The sequence below is a fragment of the Pan troglodytes genome, chromosome 16 (genome assembly GCF_028858775.2).
Source record: "Pan troglodytes isolate AG18354 chromosome 16, NHGRI_mPanTro3-v2.0_pri, whole genome shotgun sequence".
NCBI classification, from domain to species: domain Eukaryota; kingdom Metazoa; phylum Chordata; class Mammalia; order Primates; family Hominidae; genus Pan; species Pan troglodytes.
Window position 1 is genome coordinate 29,789,376 of NC_072414.2, and position 12,621 is coordinate 29,801,996.

The window sequence follows — 12,621 nt, forward strand, 5'->3', positions numbered from 1 at the left end:
ACTTTTATGTAACTCATGGTCAAAGAAGAAATAGCAATGGAAATTAGAAAATTATTTGAACTGAATTAATTTGGGACGAAGCTAAAGCTATGCTTAGAGGAAAATGTATAGCCATAAAATGTATATTTTTAAAAGAAAAGTGGCTAAAATCAATGAGCTAAGTATACAACTCTAAAAAAGAACAGTAAATTAAACACAAAGCTGAAAGCAGATATTAATGAGGTCGAAAATAAACATAAAATACAGAAAAACCTTAAAATTTTGATTATTTAAGAAGATAACAAAAAGATAAGTCCTCTAATAAGACTGATCAAGAACAAAGAGAATGCCATATTTAGCAATGTCAGATATTCAAAAAGGGATCCTACTACTAGATTCTAGGATATTGTATTAGGCCATTCTTGCATTGCTATAAATAAATAACTGAGAATGGGTAATTTATAAGGAAAGAGGTTTAATTGGCTCATGGTTCTAAAGGCTGTACAGGAAGCATAACATCAGCATCTGCTTCTGAGGAGGGCTCTGGAAGCTTACAATCATGGCAGAAGGTAAAGCGGGAGCTTGCATGTCACATGATGAATGTAGGAGTGAGAGAGAGGGAGTGAGGTGTCACAGTTTTAAACAGTCAGATCTCACAAGAAGTCACTCACTACAGCAAGAACAGCACCACAGGGATGGTGTTAAACCATTCATGAGAAATCAACCCCCATGATCCAATCACCTCCCACCAGGCCCTACCTCCAATACTGGGGATTATAATTCACTATGAGATTTGGGCAGGGACACATATCCATACTATATTGGATATTTAAAAAGATATAAATAATATTCTGAACTACTGTCTGTTAATAAATTGGACAATTTGGATAAAATGGACAAACTTCCAGAAAAAAATACACTTACCAAGAATGACACAGAAAGAAAGAAAAATATATAAAATTTCTGTATCTAAAAAACAAAATTAAATCACCAATTAAAGACATACCTACAAACAAAACCCTGGGCTTTGCTAGTGAATTCTATCAAACATTTAAAAATAAAATCCTACCAAACTTGCACAAACACTTCCAGAAGAGATAACACTTATCAACTCATGTTATCAGCACAGAATAACCTTGACAGAAAAATATGGCAAGGACATTACAAGAAAAGAAAACTACAGACCACTTTCAATAATAAATGTAAACGTAAAAAAATATACAAAATTTGTATATTGAATCAAATTGAATCCAGTGAGATTTAAAACAACTATGTCATGACCAAGTGGGGTTTATTCCAGAGATGTTTGATTAGTTCACATTAAAAAAAAATCAACGTAGTTAACCTATATTAGTGAAGAATAAAAGAGAAAAAAAATATTCTTTGTTTAGTCTTTTTTCTATTGCTATAACAGTATATTTGATACCAGGTAATTTATAAAGAAAAGAGGTTTATTTAGCTCACAGTTCTGGAGGCAGGAAGTCCAAGATCAGGCAGCTGCTTTTGGTCAGCTTCTGGGTGAGGGCCTCATGCTGTATCATAACATGGCAGAAGTGGAAGGGGAACTGGACATCTGCAAGGAGACCAAACACGAGAGGCAGCCTCACATAACAACTCACTTTCATAGTAACTAATCAAGTCTTGAAAGAGCAAGAACTCACTCACTACCGCAAAACTGCATTAATCCCTTCATGCAGGTGGATCGCAAATGCCTCTTACAGGTCTCATCACCTCTCAACACTGTTACATTAGGGACAAAGCCTCGACATAATTTTTATGGGGAAAAACTAAGTTCAAACCATAGCATCTTCTCAACAGAAACATTTGATAAAATGTATCATGCATTCACAATAAAAAGTCACATTAACTTTAAAATCAGATAGAAAGAAATAAAAGGTAACATTTCTTACTATTGAAAAATCTATTTTATTTTAATTACTATTAAAATTGTCACCAGAACCAGATGACCAGATGAGTTCTAGCTAACTTTATATATGTCAAAAAATAACTATACATGTAATCATATATTTTATATATTAAATATGCACTTAATAGACTTTATATTTTAGAGCAATTTTAGGTTCACAAAAAAATTGAGCAGAAAGTACTGAGAGTTCTCATGTTCCCCCTACCTCCAGAAATGCACAACCTGCCCCACTATCAACATCCCACAGTGGTACCATTTGTTACAACCAATAAAGTTACATGAACACATAATTATCACCGAAAGTTCATAGTTTACATTAGAGTTTACTCTTGTTGTACATTTTATCAGTTTGAACATATATATAGTGACATATACCCACCATTACAGTATTATACAAAATAGTTTCACTCCCCTAAAAGTATAAACAAATCTAAAGCTATGCTTAGAGGAAGACTTACAGACTTAAAATGGATATTTTTAAAAGAGGAGAGGCTAAAATCAATGAGTCCAATATACAACTCTAAAAAACAGTAAATTAAACTCAAAGATAAAAGCGGATATTAATCAAGTAGGAAAAGTCAACATTTGATGATCATTTATTTATTTAGAGACAGAGTCTTGCTCTGTCACCCAAGCTGGAGTGCAGTGGCACGATCTTGGCTCACTGCAACCTCTGCCTCCCAGGTTCAAGTGATTCTCCTGCCTCAGCCTCCCAAGTAGCTGGGATTACAGGCACACACCACCACAACCAACTAATTTTTGGATTTTTAGTAGAGACGGGGTTTTACTATGTTGACCAGGTTGGTCTCAAACTCCTGACCTCTGGTGATCCGCCCGCCTCGGCCTCCCAAAGTGCTAGGATTACAGGCGTGAGCCACCACTCTTGGCCCCAACGTTTGATTATTTGTGATCCTTTGATGATTATTCTTAACCACTGATCTTTCCACTGTCTCATGGTTTTGCCTATTCCATGTAGTTGGAACCCTGCAGCATGTAGCCTTTTCAGATTGGCTTATTTCACTTAGAAATATGCATTTAAGTTTCTTCCATGTCTTTTCATGGGTTCATAGCTGATTTCCTTTCAGCGCTAAATAATATTTCATTGTCTGGATGTACCACAATTTATCCATTCACCTACTGATGGACATCTTGATACTTTCAAGTCTTGGCAATTATGAGTAAAGCTGCTATAAACATCCATGTGCAGGTTTTTGTGTGGACATAAGTTTTCAGTTCATTTGGGTAAATACAAAGGAGTGTGATCACTGTATCATATGGTAAGAGTATTTTTAGCTTCCCAAGAAACTCTCAAATTATCTTCCAAAGTGACTGTACCATTTTGCATTACTAGTAGAAATGACTGAGAGTTCCTGTTGCTCAATGTTCTCACTAGCATTGGGTGTTGTCACTGTTTTGGATTTTTATATTTAGTAAGTATGTAGTGGTATCTCACTGTTTTAATTGTCATTTTTTAATAACACATTACATCGAGCACTAAATGGAACTTTTAAGTTTTATAAAGAGTATCTACAAAAACCCTACAGCAGAGGTAATAATAATAATGAACTATTGAAATCTTTCCTCCTAATAGTGAAACTGAAATGAAGATGTCTGCTCTTGTCAGTTCTCTTGACATTTTACTGAAAATCCCAGCAGGAAATAAGAAAAGCAAGATATAAGAAAGGGAAAGGAAGAAATATAACTGTAACTATTTACAAACAACAAGAAATTCCAGAAGAACCTACATATACACAGAATTAACAATTGAATTTAGTAGAATCCCTCATTCAGTATCAACATAGAAAAATTATATTTCCTTACAGCAGTGATAAAATAAGTAGAAAGAATTAGTGAGAGAAATGTACAAGCAATGTAAATAATATTGACCCGAAGAACTATAAATAGATCAATGGACATAATTTAAAAGTCCAAAAACAGATTCACATGTATGTGGTTACTTAACAAATATTATACTAAAGGCAATGGAGAAATCCTAGTTTTTCAAGTACTGTTAGGTCAATTGGATGTCCTTACGGAAAAAAAAAATTGGTCCCAGACTCACACTATATGTAAAATAATCAATTCCAGGTCAACAGTAGATTTAAATATAAAAGTAAAAACAATAAATCCTTAGAAGAAAACATAGGATATCTTGTGGAAGAAAACTATTTTTAAAAACAGTAAACAAAATGCTAATCATAAAATATAAAGTTGATATACTGGACATTAAAATTAAGAATTTATCTTTATCAAAAGACACCATTTTGAAGAGGCAAGTCACAGAACATGAGAAGTATTTGCAATATACACCTGATAGCTAATTTGTATCAATAACACATAAATAACTCCGACAAATTGATTTTAAAAAATAAAGCCATAGGGGGGAAAAAGGCAAAAGACTTAAAAAGGCATTTCAAGGCCCAGTGCAGTGGCTCACGCCTGTAATCCCAGCACTTTGGGAGGCCAAGGCGGGTGGATCACGAGGTCAGGAGTTTGAGACAAGCCTGACCAACATGGTTAAACCCCATCTCTACCCAAAATACAAAAATTAGCCAGTTGTGGTGGCACAAACCTGTAATCCCAGCTACTCGGGAGGCTGAGGAAGGAGAATCACTTGAACCCAGGAGGCAGAGGTTGCATTGAGCCAAGATCACACCACTGCACTCCAGCCTGGGAAACAGAGTGGGACTCCATCTCAAAAAAAAAAAGGCATTTCAAAAAGAGTACCAAAATGGCCAGTAAGCCTATTAAAAGTATTCAACATCATTACTAATTAAGAAAAGGAGATTCAAACCCCAATAACAAAAGGGTAAAATTTGGAAGCTGATTGTACTAAATGTTGATAGGAACATGAAACAACAGGAATGCTTATAAACACGTGTATCTGTTTGGAAAATTTTTTGCCGATCTCTGCTAAAGCTGAATACGCCCTATGACTTAACAATTCCACTCCCAGGTATATATCTGACAGAAACACATACACGTCCACATCCAAATGTCCAGAGTAGCACTAAATAGCCAAAAGGCAAACAACTCAAATGCTCATTAACAGTAGAATGGATAAACAAATTGTGTATGGATACATGGCGTAATATTATACAGTACTGAGGATGAACCAACGGCTGCTCCTCCAAACAACATGGCCGTAGCAACATTGTGTCTCTCAGAAATAGTGTTATGAGACAAAAAAAAGACTAAAAATGCACATTCTGTATAACTTCATTTATATGCAGTTAAAAAGAGGCAAAAGCAACTAATTATGATATCAGAAAGCTTCTGTTTACTTTCAGGGGTGTGCAATGAAGATGGGGGATGAGGAGGATTTGGGGGAGCGCTGATGACTAATTCTGGAACTGGGTAGTGGTCACATGGGTATGTTCACTTGGCGAAAATTCATCACATGATTATTTTTCTGTATGTGTGTTACACTTCAGTAAATATTTAACTTAAAGAAGTCACAATGGGCTTGAAGGAACATTCCGGTCTAAGTAAGAAGCTAACATAAATTACAAAGAGTGGGAATAAATAAGTTCTTCTTTAGATGGATAAGTTTAAATGCTGAAAATTCCTAAGGATCAAAGCCAAGGCATGTTTATAAATGATCTAGATGAGGGAGTATCTAATAAAATCCTCATACTTGCAGACAATACTGATATCTTTTAGGTTATAGAAAACCCAGTCAATGGGGATAAAATGCAGGAAAATTTAAAAGGCTTTCAAAGTGAGCAGAATAGTAGTAAATGTGTTTCTCTGTGGTCAGCTAAATAGTAATGCAGGCAACAAAAAGAATATAAAGATGTCTTATTCATCCTTATATATGCATCAGGACTTATAGTATATTTATATACAGTCAGTACTAAAAATCATCGTTGATAAATGAAGGATTAAATGAATGAATAAATAATGGACTTGGACTAAGCTATCAGTTACAATTTAGGAAACCATCAGGGCTAGGAGTTATTGTAGACTATTTCCTGAAGAAACGGACCTAATGTGCTAGTGAATTTGGGGTAATATTCCCAACAGCAATAAGAATGCTAAATGCAACAGAGAAAACATTCAACAAGAGTTCTTAAAATATGTGAGTAGGACCTCCAAGAGGAGAGTGGGAGGAAAGACAGGGCCTGTAAAGATGAAGGTGAGACAGGAACATAACCGAGGGCCGTAGAACTATCACCACTATAAACTATTTGAACATGGATATTAATGCTTATGGTAGTTAGTTTTATGTATTAACTTGTCTAGGCTCTAGTACCCAGTAATGTAATCAAACACTAATCTAGGTGATGCTATAAAAAGTATGTCATAGGTGTGGTTAATATTCACAATCAGTTGACTTTAAGAAAAGGAGATTGCTCTTGGTAATGTGAATGGGCCTCATCCAATCCGCTGGAAGACCTGAAAAGCAAAACTGAGGTTTCCTGGAGAACTTCTGGCTAAAAACTGCAATGTCCACTCCTGTCAAGGTGCTAACCTACCAGCTTGTCCTACAAACTTCAAACTTGCAAGCCTCTACAATTACATGAGCTAATTTCCTTAAAATGTGTGTGGATGGTCGGGGAGAGGGGGTCTGTTTCTCTGGAGAACCCTGACTGATATAGCACCCAAAGTATATCAGTTGCTTTCTGATATGCAAGGAAGGATCGTTCAACAAAACAGTAGACTGCAAGACAGTCCATTGTCTTAAGAATATTTTTCTCAAACTAGTTCATTTCCCCTTTAGCTGACCTGCAGTTCTGTCACAGAGAAATCCTCCTGACCATTCTTCTCCCTGATCCTCTGGCCTTCCACCCTGTTTTAGGGATCTGCTTTCTAACACAGAGTTCTCTCCCATATTTTTCTCCCCCTGAGTCCCAGAACCCACAAACTCCTGTCACCACACCCACCAAAAGAAATCCCAAATTTCTTCATTTAAAAAAATCTCTTGCAAGAACCATGAGACCACCCTTCAAATTTTTTAACAGGAGCCAACATCCCGTTCTGAAGGCCTTTCCGTTTTTTTCAACAATGTCAACAACAGTCAATATCAAGTTTATGAATGAGAGCTTTCTGGCTAAAATGAGAGAGTTCTTCAAAACTACCTCTTGCAGAACCAAGAGAACATCTTCCCCAAAGCTGAATTTCTGCCCAGCTCTTAGAGCCATGGGAAGCCAGTTTCTGGAGTTTGGGAATAGCTGTTTCACCACCTCTGCTAGCCATCAGAGGTTTAGGAATAGTCAGATGACACCTGGCCATTAATCAGTCCTTAAAAAAAGAAACAACTGGCCAGAAATCATAAAGATGAGCTGCAATCATGCAGTTGTTCCCCACCCCCTCAAACCCTATACATGCAAAATTATGCTTTAACTGAACCCATGACAGCTTTTAACACAAAAATAAGGAGAGTAGTTTAGGACCTTTCAAAGGACTGAATCAGGGAGGTCCTGATACTAGAAATGTGGGTGTATTCCTACTGCTGAAGGAAGGAAAGGACAAAAAACAAACCCTCTCACAATTATGGGGGAATTTTTTCCCATCTCTCCTCAGGTTCTCCCACAATTATTCAAGGTTTGAGCCACCAGGATACATTAATTTTTTGGCAACTGATAAATAGTTTGAGTAATGGCTGCATGTTGTTAATGGCTAAAGTGAAATTTATGAGTCAATCTTTCAAAAATACAATATGACAAACAAATTCATCCCATGCTGCTTTCCTAGTGTTGCCCCATGTCATGTTTTGCTGTGGCCACAACCCAAAATTAAATAGCTTCCCTCCAGCAGTAGCCTTCATATTTCACTCTCCATCTCCAGGTCCAGGCAGATGCATCAATGGGTAATTCAGTACCAGAAATATCACCTACTGTCCCACTCTAGGCAGAAGAGGCAAGTGAGAAATTTATTTGTATTATGAAGCAGGCAACAAAACATGCATGAGAGACATAACGTGGATGTATATGAGAAAGAGATTGAATACTCCCTTGGAAAAATATTTGCAAACAAAAAATGAATAGACAGTGGTTCAATTACATGGAAATCTCTCTAAATAAGGGACTCTATTCATCAGTCAATCAAGAAACATTCCTACACAACCCATTATGTTTTCAGTGGATTGCGTCATATGTTGTGAGGATAGAAAACCAATTTGAAAGAGTTTAGATATGAAATAACTGTTCAATTATGTAGCTAACTATAAGTCTAATGAGATTTCCGAGGGAATAAAATGGATGTGGTTTCTTTCAGCTATGTCCCTTTAATTACCTGGCCCTGGCCCTGGCCCACCATTAGTGCTGGCCATATGTAAAATGTTCCAGAAACCTGTTAACTTGCACATATTTTTCTCCAGAAGTATACTGCTTCACCCTCTTATTAGGTGCTGGTCTCAGCCTACCTATTACTGTTGATCATTCTCCAAGCCCTCTGCTGCGCAGATCTTCCAGCTTGTTTACACTAACCTGCTTCTAATCTTTATCTCAATTTTTGGATCCTGATTCTACTCTCTCCTCTTCTGGGCATTCCCTTGGACAGATAAGTCAGTAGAGAGCCCAACTGGCCCCCATTTCTTCTAACTCCTGCATTTTTTCTTGTGCATTCTGATTATAACTCAATCCCACAGTTGGGAACTAGATTTTATCCCATCAGCCCATCATCCTTGAGGCACATGAAAATAATGGAATGTAAAAGCATGTGAGTGTGCTGAATGTTCTAGTTCTCAGGAATGCGATGAGAACTTTTCATTCATTGATGAGAGATGACCTCTTGGTAGTGAAAACAGATCCCTCTCGAGACACCTGGGGAACACCTTGGTGAGGTTGACTGCTGTAAGTACACATGACTTAACCTTGCCAACAAGGTACAGTGCCACATCTGGCCATACCTCCAATAAGTACACCTAAACAATTTTTAGAAAACCAGGATGGGCTGCCTCAATTTCTAATTTATTTGGCCAGTTTCACAAGCTGCTCAGTTCCTAGTTAAGTCAAGATAAGAAGTATTTCTGATCTTCTGAACATGCCCTAAATGTAATGAAGTGCTTGATGCATGCCTGGCACTCCAAAAAATCAACCTTCCACAGTGGCTCCAAGGGGCTGGGCCTTAATGAAGCTGTGCCTCCAGGGAGCATAACTTATACCCTTGTAGGAGGGCAATGAATGCAAGATTAAGTAATGCTTGAACCCTTTGCAAGACTAAATAATGCTTGAACCCATTGGTTATATTCAGACTTTTAGCTCCTCCAATGTCTAAACAGTGCCATGCTACCTAATGAAGAACAGCTTTCACAACATCTTGCAGAGGGGTGGTGAGGAGTAAGACATAGTTCCTGGATCTTAGTTTTATATCCATATATTCATTCATACTCTGCCTTTTGTACATATGGGCCTGAATCAATAGTAGTATCTTATCCTGGTGTAAAATCAAATTATTACATTTTTGAGTGATCCAAAGGTGTGTTCTTGGGCTATAGTCTTTTTCCCTTAGGAGATATGGATGATGCCAACAGACTGAGGCTAGATTACCTTCCCAAATACAACCCACTTGTTAGCCCTCAGGTAACAAGGAGTTGTGGTTCTGCTCTATCCACTTCCAGTGAGAGGCGATAGGGCCAGAGAATTCTCTAGTGCAGGTCCCTGCAACTCAAAGAGTAGCCAGAACTCTAAAGAAATCTAAATATTTTGAATTATGGAACAAATAGGCTAGTGATTGATGGGAGCAGAAGTTGAGGAAAAATCAGACACATTAAATGGCCCCACATTGCCAGCTGAAGTTTAATGGAACATATAGAAAAGAGAAAATATATGCAGATTACCGAAAATAATAAGGATTTTAAAGTTTGCCAGAAAGACACATACCAAAGTCAAGTTTAGTCACATTGGTGATGGAGCACTAAAGACCATGTGCCCCAACAAAATAAATTATCAACAGAGTAAAGACTGCCTACAGAATGGGAGAAAATATTTCCAAACTGTGTATCTAACAAAGGTCTAGGCTGGGTGCATTGGCTAACTCTTGTAATCCCAGCACTTTGGAGGCTGAGGCAGGCGGATCACCCAAGGTCAGGAGTTTGAAATCAACCTGGCCAACATGGTGAAACTCCCTATCTATTAAAAATACAAAAATTAGGCAGGCATGATGGCCTGTGCCTGTAGTCCCAGCTACTCGGGAAGCTGAGGCAGGAGTATCTCTTGAACCCAGGAGGTGGGGGTCACAGTGAGCCGAGATTGTGCCACTGCACTCCAGCCTGGGTGACAAAGTGAGAGTCTTTCAAAAAAAAAAAAAAAAAGTCTAAAATCCAGAATCTACAAGGAATTTAAACAAATCAACAAGCAAAAAGCAATCTAATTTTAAAAATAGGCAACAGACATGAACAGGCAATTCTCAAAAGAAGACATACTAGCAGCCAACTAACATATGAAAAAATGCTCAACATCACTAATCACTAGAGAAATGCAAATCTAAACCACAATGAGATATTATTTTGCACCAGTCAGAATGGCTATTATTAAAAAGTGAAAAAATAACAGATGCTGGTGAGGTTGGGAGAAAAAGGAATGCTTATATACTGTTGTGGAAATCCAAACTAGTCCAGTCACTGTGGAAAACAGTTTGGAAGTTTCTCAAGGAACTCAAAATAGAACTACCATTAGACCCAGCAATCCCACTACTGGGTATATACCCAAAAGAAAAGAATGCATTCTATCAAAAAGACACATGCATCCATATATTCATTGCAGTGCTATTCACAATAGCGAAGACATGAAATCAACCTAAGTTCCCATCAACAGTGGATTAGATAAAGAAAATATGGTACATATACACCATGGACTACTATTCAGCCATAAAAAGGGATGAGATCATGCCCTTTGCATGGAGGGAGGTGGAGGCCATTATTCTAAGTGACCTAACATAAAAATAGAAAACCAAATATTCCATGTTCTCACTTATAAGCAGGAGCTAAACACTGAATACCCATGACTGTAAAGATGGGAACAATAGACACTGGGGATCACTAGACAGGGGAGGGAGGAGGAGGACAGGAGTTGAAGACCCACCTGTTGGATACTATGTTTATGCCCTGGGTGACAGAATCATTGGGACCCTAATCCTCAGCATCACACAATCTACCCATGTAACAAACCTGCACATGTATCCTTTATAATAAAATTTGAAATGAAAAAAAATACCGTGCAACCTATTGCTGGAAGTCTACAACTTCCTTGAAGACAGGACCACATCCATAAGGTCCTTTATTCTTGTGTTTCCATGGGATATCTGTTCTTTACATCCCGACAACCTAACATATAGGCTGTTTTAAGTGATGGCTCCCTAAACTATTATGTATCTCCATTAGTTTCATACTTCAGAAGTTTCTTATATCTATTTCTCATATGGGTTGTAAATATGGCCCTTCTGCTGACCACCCACCTGTATTAATCTGCTAGGGGTGCCATAACAAAATACTACATATTGGTGGGGCTTAAACAACATAAATGTATTTTATCATAGTTATGGTGAAAATAACTATGGTTGGAAGTCCAAGATCAAGGGGCCAGCACATTCAGTTTCTATGAGATCTCTCTCCTTAGCTTGCAAACAGCCACCTTCTATTCTCAAACATGGCCTTTTCTCCTCTGTACTCACATATCCTTGGTGATTCTACCTCTTCTTATAGGGATACCAGTCCGATTGAAATAGGCTTACACCGTTATGCCCTCACTTAACCTTATTCACTTCTTTAAAGGTCATGTCTCCACAGTCACATTAGAGGTAGATCTCTTCAACATATGGATTTAGTGGGACAAAATTCAGTCCACAACACCACCTAACGGAAGATCCTAGATTCAACTGGATCCCAGGAATGGCAGGTGTATTTAAGCCAAAGGTGCTATTCACCTTTAATCCAGCCCAAATGCTCCAATATCTGAAGTCAATTTATAGTAGACTTATGCCTCCAATGTTAGCGTGGCAACTGTTTAAACCAGGAAACTCCCAGACAAGCAGTTTTATCATGCTATATTTTCACAAGTTGCCCCTAGGAGAGTTAAACTATCTAGAATGGGGGGAAAATCTATCATAAGGCACAGAAGTGATTCTAGAAGTCTAAAGTCATCATCTAGAGATTCTCTGGTCAAACTTTGGAACCTAAGCATCTTCAGGCTTCCTAGGTAGTTTGGTGGGCCTGTATGTTCACAACTTGGCTGAGAGCTCGTGTGTCTTCTAGGGATCCAGAACCATTGTTTCAACCCCACCTTGTCCACAAGGCCCAGCTCTGAAGGCCACAGTCCCTGTAGGATCCTCTACCCAGAGAATGTCACATGCATGCCAGCCCAGCCAGACCTATGAAGTCTCAATCACATGTACTAGACAGTGTTCTGACGGCTACAATTGGCACTGGTTGGCAGAGCTTCAGGACAGCACACGGCATATTGCAAGCCCTTAGAACATTCTTGAACAAATAAAAAAGCAAATAAACCCAATCCATTTGGATGTCTGGTGGCATCCAATCTAATTAAAGATGTATTTGAGCCAACCAGCTGAAGCCCCATCCGCAAACACTTTTATGCAGGGCTGATAATCAATCAGAACAGCTGTATCAGTTGTTTATAGATGGTGTCTATTTTGAGTGGTCAGACATCCATTCTAATTGGAAGGACTCAGGGTCTAAAAGTTGGTAAATACTTCTAATATCACTTCTGACTATTCCTGGAGAAAATGTAGGGGTGTCTATGGTGAGTTCAGGG

General features: G+C 38.0%; 1 long non-coding RNA gene across 1 annotated transcript in view; it reads right to left on the reverse strand.

Moving 5' to 3' along the window:
- Positions 1–1,443: 1,443 nt before the first annotated feature.
- The window catches only part of LOC134808513 (uncharacterized), a 43,582-nt gene continuing 32,404 nt past the window's right edge, over positions 1,444–12,621 (reverse strand). The window contains exon 2 of the long non-coding RNA XR_010151595.1: positions 1,444–1,552. This is a non-coding gene — a long non-coding RNA (uncharacterized LOC134808513). The remainder of the gene's footprint in view (positions 1,553–12,621) is intronic.